The sequence below is a fragment of the Haemaphysalis longicornis genome, unplaced genomic scaffold (assembly GCF_048455015.1).
Source record: "Haemaphysalis longicornis isolate Haplotype H1 unplaced genomic scaffold, Haemaphysalis longicornis Haplotype H1 scaffold_1, whole genome shotgun sequence".
NCBI lineage: Eukaryota > Metazoa > Arthropoda > Arachnida > Ixodida > Ixodidae > Haemaphysalis > Haemaphysalis longicornis.
The window spans coordinates 221,608,480-221,620,811 of record NW_027526203.1 but is presented as its reverse complement, the minus strand read 5'-3'; positions in this window follow the sequence as shown (position 1 = coordinate 221,620,811).

The window sequence follows — 12,332 nt, the reverse complement described above, 5'->3', positions numbered from 1 at the left end:
AACAGGGTTGGCCGTGTGGTTCGTGGGTCCAAAGAAGGAAAGTTTCCCGGTGTCGGAAAAGAAGTTTTGGAGTTTCTTGACGGCACACAAGACGGTGCGCTGTGGGCCAACAACAAATGTGAGGCGGGAAGCGACTTTAGCAAGGAGGACAGCTCCATGGCGAGTAGGGACCCACTAGCATGTTGCGAATAAAAAAGAAATTTGATTATGTAATTATCTATGTTTTTTTTACAAAAATGGCAAGGCTCTGACAGTGCTTCTCTTAGCAACTTTATTGTGTGAAATTTCAACCTTTCAAACTGTTGCAATTTTTTCTCGCATAATGAACCCCACTCCCCCCCCCCCCCCCCAAATTCGTGCCAAATTTTCTGGAAAAAAGTGGGTTCATTACACGAGTAAATACGGTATCACCGCTTTCGTCTGATTGCGCTTGGAACTCTTATCACGCTTGAGAAACCAGGATTGAGTTCGAGCGGGATCGGCCTAGATCGCGATTCAAACTTCCTTGTAGCAGCGCCCGATCCGCATTGAGCTCGATCTGGATCGGCTTAGTGCCCGTGTGACAGGGGTATAACATGATTTTTTTAGCTTAACACTGAAAGCATGCTGGTTTGTATTAGTAATTGCCGTTTTGCTCTTGTAATGTTTAGTCAGCATTACAGAACTAAGTATAGATGATATTCACTGCAAAGCTTTGCTGTTGTGATGGTAAATCGACATTCATCACGCTTTCGTGTGCTGCCGGACGAGAACGGACGCGACAGAGACATTGTAAAGAGGGAAAAAGAAAATAATATGTTTCTCTGTCCGACTAGTCCTGAGTTATTGGAGGAAGAAAACAAAATACATCGGCATTTCACATCAGTCTCACATGACAAGTGACCCCAAAAGACAGTTCGGCAATTCTTGAGCTACTGGATATTCTCCCCACACCAACGTTCCTCGCGAGTAGGGTTCAGGAATATTAAAGGTGTCATCTCACGGTCAGGTCCCGACGCTTTCTCAGGTTTCTCGTCGTCAGTTGATGTGGCCGTCGAAGTGAGCGAGGGCAGGGGTGGCACGACTGCTGCGACTGGATCGTCGCCGGCACACGGCTGCTCTACCGTGTGTGGCGCCTGCCACGGGACAGTGCGCCGATGTCTGCTTCCACCTCAGCTCGAGGACCATGTCCCACGAGTGACCCTGGAGATGAGCACCCCGGTAGCGTCGGCCAAGGCCCCGCACTCGGCAATTGCACCCTGACAGGAGCCGCTCGGCAGGCCGCCTCTTGGTCCTGGGCCAGGCCACCAGAACCGGATAAGGTAGGCACGCCCTGTCCGAAGGCCCGCAGCAGGAACGACGGCAGGAGCTCTTCCTCTGGAACGTCGCCCAGCCCGTGACTTGGTGGCACGAGATCCTTGATCCTTGGCATTGGTAAATTATGGTGGTACCCACACCATTATGTCCCCTAATGGTCCCATTATGGTCGATCTCACGGACTGCAGCAGCGGTGTGGGTTTGCCTTTCACAGGGTGCGTAGTTTCTTTTTAATCGAACTATTTAAATTATTTTATAGGTATGCACATCCACTTCTTCGTAATGCAACACACAAAATAAATGAAAAAAAAATTCCCCCGCACCTCCCCGAAGGGAATCGTGCAGAAATGCGAACGCATTGGGTGCACCGATGAGTGTGTTGCGAGTAATGGCGTAATTAATGACGAGAGTGTGAACGTAATCATTTATTCATCAGCACCTGTTTGTGTTATCGTTGTACCTGACGGCCACAATCACTGGCCTTCTGATCGCTAAAGTGCACAGTCAAAGGGTCTTTGAGAAGCATACGCGCGTCACAGTTTCGCGTAAAGACAAGATCAATGCAACTCCAGTGAATGGTAGTGGGGCACGTGTCGAAGCCGGCAGAGAGACAATGCATAGAGTGCCTGGTCTGCATGTACTCGACCAGCCACTCGCCACTCTTCTTGCGCACGTCAACGTTGAAGTCGCCAACCAAGACTATGGAATCAGTGGGTTTGGAGCGCACGCGCACACTTTTCATAGCCGCGTCCAGCTGCGCGGCAACGGCGTCTCGAGCGAGGTTGGGCTAGGGGCGAGGAGGAGCGCGGAGAGATAACACCTGCGGGCGCACGCCGACGGAGCACGACAACCCCCGACTAAGAAATGCATTCGTATTTACGAGGACGACGATGACGAAGGCAGAACTACGAGGCGCGCGCTCACGTGCGCTCGCGCTGGAGGAATGCAGGCGCACGCCGGCCAACGGAGCAAGACAACCCCCGGCTAATAAATGCATTCGCATTTAAAAGACTGGAATGACAAAATAAGACCTCTTGCCGCAGGCGCAATGCCAGTTTTGCGCACGTATGTAGCCCATACCAAGAACAAAGTTGACATTGCTCAAAACAAGGTTTTTGACAGACACAATTATTAATTGATTAGGAGTAGTAAAAGGAATGCTTTTTCATGTAAATTCATCAATGGTACGTGTGGCGAATGCGCGCTGTAATAACGTTGAGAATGCTATTAATATATCCAGGTCCTTGTGGAAAAAGTATATGTAGTTATGTCATGTGCATTTACTGTTTTCTCATTTTTTTATCACATTTGGCCAACCAGACCATCTAACAAACTGTCCTCATCATCAACTCATACCCCTTATCTATGCCCCGTGGCAAAAGAAACGCTCTAAAAAATAAAAGAAAGAAGCCCGCGCGTGCCGTGCTTTAGGGATCAAGGCTAGCGTGTGAATACTTCTTTTTCTTCATTGTTTGCTGATTTTGCTCTCGTGTTGCACATGTTAACTGAGTAAACAGTGCTTTGGCAGGCTGACGTGCGGAAACATTTCCGTCTTTTCTTTTAAAATTTGATCCACGCTCGAGGACTTTGCAGGTCACAATTTAACCCGACAATATATTTAGATAAAAGCCCGAGCCCGGCCCCTGCCCGACAGAATTTAATACAATAAGCCTGAGCCTGCCAGACTGTTATTAAATATCAGTCCGCGTACGACAGCCTGAACGTGAGCCCTAAAACGTTTGCTGTTTCCAACCTAAAAACGTAAGCATTGAGCGAGTAAATTGAATTAATTTTTTAAAAAAGCTGGACCGAGCTCCGTACAACATAAATATTCTGACAAAGAAGATGAATTTTAGAGAATATCGGCAAAATATTTTATAACGGTGCCGTAGCGACTTCTCTACTTTCACTTATTTTATTTTCATTTAACCTAAACGATCAATAAGCAAACTTTTTGGTATCAGCAATTGAGAATCTGCCATACATGACTCCCGGGCCTCAGACACTGCATGCATGCTGCCACGGCCCGAAAAAAATTTTGTAGAAGCCCTAGCACGGCCCAGGCCCGAAAAAATGCGTGCGATATGGTTGCTGCTGCAGCCATATCGCGTATCCGAAAGTTGGACGGAGCTCCGATTTTCTCAGGCCGACAACGTAGATAAAGAGGAGTTCATAAAGCGAGTTTTAGCTGACCATTTTTCACGGTCCGCTCCGCTCCGATAGTCAAAAATGTGACATAAAATGAGGCACAAAAGAAAAACTGGGTGCAGGCGAGATGCTGCAGTTAACAAGAGTGACAAAGAACACCAACATAGAAATCTGAACCTGAAAGCAAATGGCAACTGTGAGAATAAAATAAACGAATGACAAGACTGGAACCTGATTATAAAATCAGATACATGACCATTGTTACAACAAAAAGCCTATTAGGAGGACTTATCACGAACCACCTCGTTTCGTGTAGGTGTCGGGCCCAATCTGCAGATGGGCGAGGCAGGCAGCAGCCACTGTTGCAGGCAGCGCCTTTTCTGCAGTCTCTGGGCCACTGAAACATTGAAATGTATGTTAGGGCTAATCGTTTCCCAGTGAATAGTTGACATACCTTTCTGCCTTTTTCGTGAGCCTTGGGGCCTTTCTTGCCTTGGTAACTGCTGTCCTAAGGAAAAGAAAATAAGATCTAATCAATACTGCAAGGGATTTGAGCTATCTGCAACCAAGAGAGAAGTGTATTCCACTTTTAAAAGTAAAATGTATAAATAAGTACTGCACAATACTACTGCCCATTTATTATATTATAAGCTTACCCTCCGGCAGAAGTGGACGGCACTGACCGCAGCCCAGTGCTCATTAGCACAGACTCTGAACTGTTCCGGCTGTATAAAAAGAGAGACATTCTTTTTTTTCACCACGGCACAGTGGAGATACATCTGGCTTGAAACACATCGCAAGCGGTAATTTCGACTGTGCAGTTACCCGTGAGCTTGTTCTGGGCTAGCTGGCTGGAGGAGGACACTCGGCAACTCCGTGACCTGCTCAAGGAAGCCATCACTGTCATCGGATTCCACAACTTCAAGGTCCAAAGCAGCGATGACATCCTCCTCTTCCATTTCAGTCGGTTTTCTGTAGCAATGCACAAAATAACTTATTCCAGTATGGTACAATTGCAGCAAGCACGTGAGGCACTATCAATTGCAGTTGATAATAAAGTTAGTTGGTATCAACTAGACGTGGCTGTGTAGCAGAATTTCACGAAAAGGCCAATTGTGCCTTGAATGTTGAGATGCCTTTTATCCAAATCAGCTGTCAAACCTTTAACTGTGTAGGAATTTAAAGACAATGTATGCAGTCTCTAGCAGAAATGAATTTTTGTGTGCAATTTGCATGGCAATATTTTCTACTGTCCTTTTCCTTGTCATCAACCTTTATTGTGCTGCGCACTGTTCTCGGTGTGCTCTGTGTATTGAACATGTACTTGTATATACCATGTGCGTGCTTTGATAGTCATGTAAGCACCCAAATGTACGGTACCTAAGGAATTCAAAGATGATGTGTGCGACCTCTAGCAGCCATGAGCTTTTTTAATTCATTGTTTTGAAAATTCTGAGCTCTTTTTTTCGCCTTTTGTTGTGTTACGTACACTCAGGATTGTGGGCAGTTTGCAATTCTGTTTTGTAGCACGTGTTTTCTCTATTCTTATTTTTCCAGGTTCCACACTGTTTTCGGTGCGCTTTGTGCAATAACACATAACTGAAATGTCCATGTAAGTGCATTGATGATAGCCTTGTATAAACACTGAAATGGTGTACGATATCTGAAATAAAATATCCTGCCCCTGGCTTGGCCAGAATTTCTTCAAGCCTGCTACAATTATCTGTGTTTCCATTTATGCAACCATAACAAAATAAGAAAGCCGCAGTACACAACTTTAACACTCCATATATCCAAGGTGCTGCATTGGAGGGAACAACTGTACTTGTAAACTATATTGCAAACATAGTACAGCATGTTGTTGGGCTAGTTGGTGCAGCATCATGAAAGTAGAAAAAACTGCGCGTAAAAGACAGGACCGTGACAAGTAGACAGGACAAGCGCTTGTCCTGTCTACTTGTCACGGTCCTGTCTTTTACGCGCAGTTTTTTCTACTTTCATAATGCAAACATATCTTGTTACTCACTGTTGTGATTTGCTGAACGTGATGTTGGAGCACGTACTGTAACAGAAGTTTTGAAATTTTAGTAAGTTGCAAAGTAAGTGTCTTTCTGTGTACTAAAGCAACACACATTTGACAGAAAACAAATGCGATCTTCTGTTTAGGACAAGTACATTTTTATGCATGGACACAACATGGACACAACATTAATTTCTTTTCCTTAAATTGTTGCTGCATAAATTGTTCCTCGTGCACTATTTTTCGTTGGCAATATGCAACTCCAACAGCGGCTGGAAAAAAAATGTGAAGCTTACGCTGGTCTGTCCGAAATTTCCATTATTGAGACCATTTGCTTAAAATATCGCCATTTCACTTTTTTAATGTCTTTGGCTCCTGACCCACTCTTGTGGTTGGCCTTCTCCAGCTGCGCTTTAACTCTTGTATACGTATCTTTCAGGTTCTTGAATTTCTTTGCCACATCGGCACCTGTGAGAAAGAGTTAAAATTTTAATTGTTTCCTCTTTCAGACATGCAGAAAGCAAAGCCACGCACGCAGCTATCAGGAATACAGTCTATCACCAGGTGGCACACAAAAAAACCCTTAAATTTGTTATAATTTCAATATTCCATAATTTCACTTCCGCAAGGCACTCCTTCAGAATTGCAATCGATTTGCATGTACAGACGGCGGGTCTCGCACATTAACGTAATTTTTAATGAAAAGGCCATAGTAAAAAAAAATACAATTGGCCAGGGGCGACACAGCAGCTTGGCGCTGCAGATCTGTAGAGACGAAATTTCGAAACGAGACGTCTGCACAATAATTTCTTTGTGCGCGGAACCCACTGTGCCCCGCTGGCGCGAAGACACCCGCATACGACAGCTGTCAGAACAAATAGAACACTCGAAATAAATTCACCAAGAGAGAATCTACAAAAAAAAAAAAACTCCTGGTGTCGTTTCGCAACTGCAACTGATCAGTCTGTCTTGATTTTACCAGGTCGGGTAGGGGGGTGATTTGGCAACGCCTCCGAGGACCTTGCCAAAAAAATAAAGACACTGCCGAAGAGCATACTCATATGCCGTACCTCGTTGGGTAGGGGGCCTCCCAATCGACGATCCACGACGCACTGGTTGCCTCGCCGTAGTAGTCAGCCATGTGTACGCATCCCGCAACGAAGCACGTCCACGTTATCGACGCTGGCTTTGCAGTCTAACTCGAAAGGTTGGTCGCGCCCGCGCATGTCATAACGGCTGAAGAAATTAACTGCTACTTCGTCGTCGAACTAGAAAATGAATAAAAATATAATAAAAAGGGTCGGGCGGTGGCTGCGCGAGGGACCATAGTCGGTGGCTGCGCAGGCCCAGCGTCGAGGAGCAAGCGAGCCTGAGTGCGACGATTACCAAGTGTCCCCGTTGTCGTTTAGCGACCACTGTCTCGTGTCGGTATCACTTGGTAGGATCGGAAAGCGAAGAAACGCGTTCTCTTGGGGATTGTGGAAATTTAATAACAAGTTGCTTGAGGATGAAGAATTTGTTGAGGCCGTCGTCGTATGTGGACGGGAGTATTTTTGTAGTAATGACAACGTTAACTATGCTTCTAAATGGGAACATTTTAAACAGAGGGTTAAAATGAAAGCCCTTGAAAGATCGTCTGCAATGAAATATGAGGAGAAAAGGAAAGAGGCCTGGCTGCGGAGTAGTCTGGACGTTTTTGTAAAGGAAGAATGTAAATCACCTGGCATGTTTAAAGATGATATTCTAACTCTAAAAGCGCAACTTGAAGTCATCGACAGGGAACGCTATCACGGTGCAATTGTACGGGCAAGGGCTGAACGTTTCTTGCTTGGCGAAGCGCCAACAAAAAGAGCACTTAGTTCGGAAAAAAGATACGCTCGTAGGAATGTGATAGCCGAAATTGTGTCCGATGGGGTAGTGTACAATGACCAGAGCAATATTGAGCGGTGTTTCTTTGAGCATTATGAAAAGCTATTCGCGCGTCACCCTGTCGACGTGGTTAAGTTTAAGGAGGAGTTCATATGTTTAATGCCAAAGTTGGCTGAAGAAACCATAGAGTCTCTCGCAAGGGATATCACCGTAGAGGAGGTGAGGAGAGCCATCGACGAGCTGAGCACTGGAAAGACACCGGGCCCCGATGGTTTATCCGCAGCCTTTTATAAAAAGTTTAAAGAAGACCTTAGTCCGGTGTTGTGTAGAGTGTATTTGGAGTCTTATCAGAATGGCGTGCTTCCGCCTTCATTTTTAGAGTCGCATACCATTTTCATCCCGAAATCTGAGGATGACGCTAAACTCAGAGAAATCTCTGGGTATCGCCCCATTAGCCTGACGAATGTCGACTACAAGATTTTGATGAAAATATTGGCTTCCCGCATGCAGACTGTGATCAAAGACATTGTTGGACCGCACCAAACTTGCGGAATAAAAGGGAGGTCGATTGTAACGAATGTTCACACGGCCCGGAGTGTTTTGGAATGTTGCGATAGCGTCCAGGGAACTTTAGCAATGCTTCAAATTGATCTGGCAAAGGCCTTTGATCAGGTTTCGCACGAACTTCTTTTAAAAATGTTAGAGCAAGTAAATGTAGGGTCTGTTATTCTTGATGGTGTGCGCATGGCGTATACAGGGTGTACAACTAAGCTCGTTGTCAACAAAACAATTGGAAAACCCATCCCAGTTCAACGGTCTGTACGCCAGGGTTGCCCGCTGTCGCCGTTGCTTTTTTGTGTCTACATTGAAGCCTTTTGTTTGAGTATTATTAAGAGTCAAAGGTTCAATGGTTTTCTACTCGAGTCATGCGAGGTGCGTGTTTTGGCGTATGCGGACGATATTGCTCTCTTTTGTGTCGATAGGAGCAGTATAAGCGTTGGTGTAAACACGCTTAAGACTTTCTGTAAGTACAGTGGCAGTGGCGTAAACTGGCAGAAATGCTTGGGTTTTTGGCATGGCTACTGGGACACTACACCGAGTGTGTTTGAGTGCATTAGCTGGCAGACGAAGCCAGCGAAGTATTTGGGAGTGCCGTTGGAAAATTATGTTGATAGTGATCCTTATTGGCACAGGCAGGCTGCTGAACTGCGAGAAAAGGCCGAGAAATGGAAAGGCTCTGGCCTTTCAATGTTTGCCAGGGCCTCAGTGTGTAACGTGTTTTTTATGAGCAAACTCTGGTACGTTCTTCAGGTACTTCACTGTCCGCGTAAGAACGTACAGGCTCTGCATCGTGTGTTTGCAGTGTTTATATGGGGGTCCACGTGGGAGCAAACGAGCCGGACGAACTTGTTTCGGCGGGTGCGCGTCGGGGGTCTTTCTCTATCGCATTTGTTTTTGGGACAAGTTGTCAATCGGTTTTTGTTTTTGCGTGACGTGAATGATCCTTTCTTGCGCACTGTGTGTCAGATGAGGCTAGCTAGGGCGCTACCTGATTTTGTTGTTTCTTCTGCGTTTTTTACTTTTGGTGCACCCAGAGGATATTTTCGGGAGGTGGTACTGGCAACAAAGTTTTTACGGGCCCGCTTCACGCTTGAATACTTATCAAACGTGACGCGCAAAAGACTGTATCATGACCTTGCGGATATTGTTTTGCCTGAGCCGATGTACAGATCCATGTACCGTGCAGGGCCTGGGCAGGACGTACTTAAACGAGTAAAGAGAATGGCAGTGCCGCCATGGGTTAAAACGTTCTTTTTTAAACTTCACGTGGGCGTCCTTCCAGTAAAAACCTGGCAAAAAGAGAAAGGTCTATACATTCCATGGGGGGTACACTGTTACCCATGCAAAAAACCCGAGACGGTTGAACATGTTTTCTTGGAGTGTTGGGATGAGGTCTTCTTTTGGGATGTGCTTCAGCGCACATTAAAGAAGGACTTCCCCCTGGATGCCTACGGGATCAGGTTTCTACCCATTCAAAGCGAGGATGGGGTACCATATGACCTCGTCATGGTTCTGGCCCTGCACGGCATTTGGAAATCGCGCATGGCCATCCGCCATCGCGACATCGATGCGAAACGGTCCAAAGAGTACTTTTATGAGTCTGTTCGTCTGATTACCCGCCGCGGTGGCTCAGTGGCTAAGGCGTTGCGCTGCTGAGCACGAGGTCGCGGGTTCGATTCCCGGCCGCGGCGGCCGTTTTTCTGATGGAGGCGAAAAGCAAAAACGCCCGTGTGTACGAGATTTCGGCGCACGATAAAGATCCCCAGGTGGTCAAAATTAATCCGGAGCCCTCCACTCCGGCGCGCCTCATCGCCTGCGTTGCGTCGGCGCGTTAAACCCTACAATCAATCAATCAATCAAAATCTGTTCGTCTGATTATTGAAGTGTGGAGGGCTCATCCCGAGCCTCCGGAATGGTTGCCCGTGTTTGAAACTTTAACAAACATGAAACAATTTTAGCCATTACTCTGTTAGTCAGGTGCTGGCTAGCGTCTTTAAGAGTGTAGTGTTTTGTTTGTGTGTCAAAGTATGGCAATAAAGAAAAAAAAACAAGTCGGTTTCGTGGCTCAGTCGGTAGTGCGCCGGGCACCTTGCGTTCCGCCCGCGGCGTCATGGGTTCGAAACCGTGCGCCGGAAACTGTTATTTCTTTTATAGTGTAGTGGCCTGGCTGCGGACAACGACAAGGCGCGCCTGTGGACTACGTACGACAAGGCACGCCAACGCCGCGTGACGTTGTGAGTGACTAAAATGCTATGCATTTAAAACAATACTAACACGTGGGAAATATGTACGCATACGTACCGGTCATTCAGAGTTCGGCTTCGATCTTGTCAAACACGACGTCCTTTAATTGTACATTTTTATATTGAGCGTGCTGCTTATCGTAAAGTAGGCGGTGATCTTTAATCTTATCAATCATCATCTCCACAGAGTACATGGCGGCAGGCGCTTTCGGACAAAGCCTCCGCTGTCGTTTTATTTATTAATTTTTTTATTTACAGTATACTGCGGTCACGGAGGACCATGCAGGTGGGAACATGGTGATGCAGATATACAATATATGTGGCACGGCAGTAGCCACATGGCGCACAAGCACCCTAAGTAACAAATAGTGAAAGAATAGACGTATCGGCATAACTAGAAACATAAAAAACGGTTTAACCCAGCCAAGGAACAAAATAACACACCTTACAGAAGGGTTCAATACACATTACATCAAGAAGACACCATAGAGGTCTCCGAAAACAATGAAAGGTGTGCAGAATACTTTACTGCTAACAACAGATAACAGGGCATCAATAAAACATCAGCATTTCAAAAAAGACAAAATACAAAGGAACTGTGACAAGGTCTTTAACTGGTTGACTGCGTTTCCAGATCAGTCAGCAGTGCACTCTCAAAAAAACTTACAGATTCCGATGAAACAATTTTTTCAGACAACGAATTCCAATCAACAATAGTTCTAGGAAAGAATGAATATTTAAAAAGGTTCGTGCGAGTTTGATAAGGAAGGATGTTATGCGCATGCCGATTTCTGGATGTGCGACTCAAGAAAGGCTGAATATATGCGCGCGCATTTACGTTCAGTTTGTTGCGATTAAGTAAAAACAAAAATGTAAGTCTTGCTATTTTCCTACGCTGCTCCAGGGAAGGAATCTTATTTACCAGCATAAGGGATGACGGGGAATGTTTTCTCTTATATTTGTTAAATATAAAACGAACCGCCCGTCTCTGCACCATATCGAGTCTATGCTTATCTTTTTGATAGTAGGGGTCCCACACGACGCTCGCGTATTCAATTTTAGGCAAAACAAAAAATCTGTAGGCCAGAAGTTTTGCATTGGATGGCGCATTACGCAGTTTATGTCTAAGAAGTCCAAGTTTCCGAGTGGCTGCTGTACAAATGTTTTCAATGTGCGTAGACCATGTAAGTTTGTTCGTGATTGTTACACCTAAATATTTGTATTCGGTGGCTTCTGTTACGATATCGTTATTAATTTTGTACGTGAAGGAAAATGGTTGCTTTTTATTTGTTACGCGCAGAAGCACAGTTTTCTCAGAGTTCAGAGACATTGACCAGGTTGTGCACCATTCGTGTATTTTCGCTAGACTGGAGTTTAAAGAAATTTGATCGGCCTGGCATGTCACCTTTTTAAAAATAAAACAATCATCTGCAAACAATCTAATCTCAACATCAGGACATCAACATCAGCAGCAGTGATATCGTTTACATACATGAGAAAAAGTATTGGTCCTAAGACGCTACCCTGGGGCACGCCAGACGTAACTGGTAAACGCCCGGAGAAGTGCCCATTCACATCCACAAACTGAGTTCGGTTGGACAAGTACTGCTTTATCCAATTGATTATAAAGGAGGGGAGGCCAAATCTTTGAAGTTTTATTAAAAGATTACAATGGGAAACCCGATCAAAAGCTTTGCTAAAATCCAAAAACACTAAATCAACCTGCCCGGATGTATCAAGGGCTGAAGCGATCTCGTGAATAGTAGTTGTGAGCTGAGTAGTCGTTGAAAGGCCTTTGCGGAATCCATGTTGGTAATCAGATAGCAATTTATTACGTTGGAGGAAGTCGGCTATGAAATGTGCAATGATGTGTTCCAGTATTTTGCAGGAAGATGAAGTCAGTGATATTGGGCGGTAGTTTTCTTTTTGTAAACGGTCTCCTTTTTTATGAACTGCAACTACGCGGGCGATACGCCAATCATCTGGGATGATAGCCATATTTAAGCATGAACGAAAAATAGCGGCGAGAATATGTGACACGGGCTCGGCATACCGGCGCAGAAAAGCATTTGGAATGTTATCCGGTCCGCCTGAAGATTTATCTTTTAAATTTAGTAAAAGTGAAAAGACGCCTTCTACGGAAATAAAGTTATGATCAAAAAGGGAATCACCAAACGACGGAATGTCACTATCAG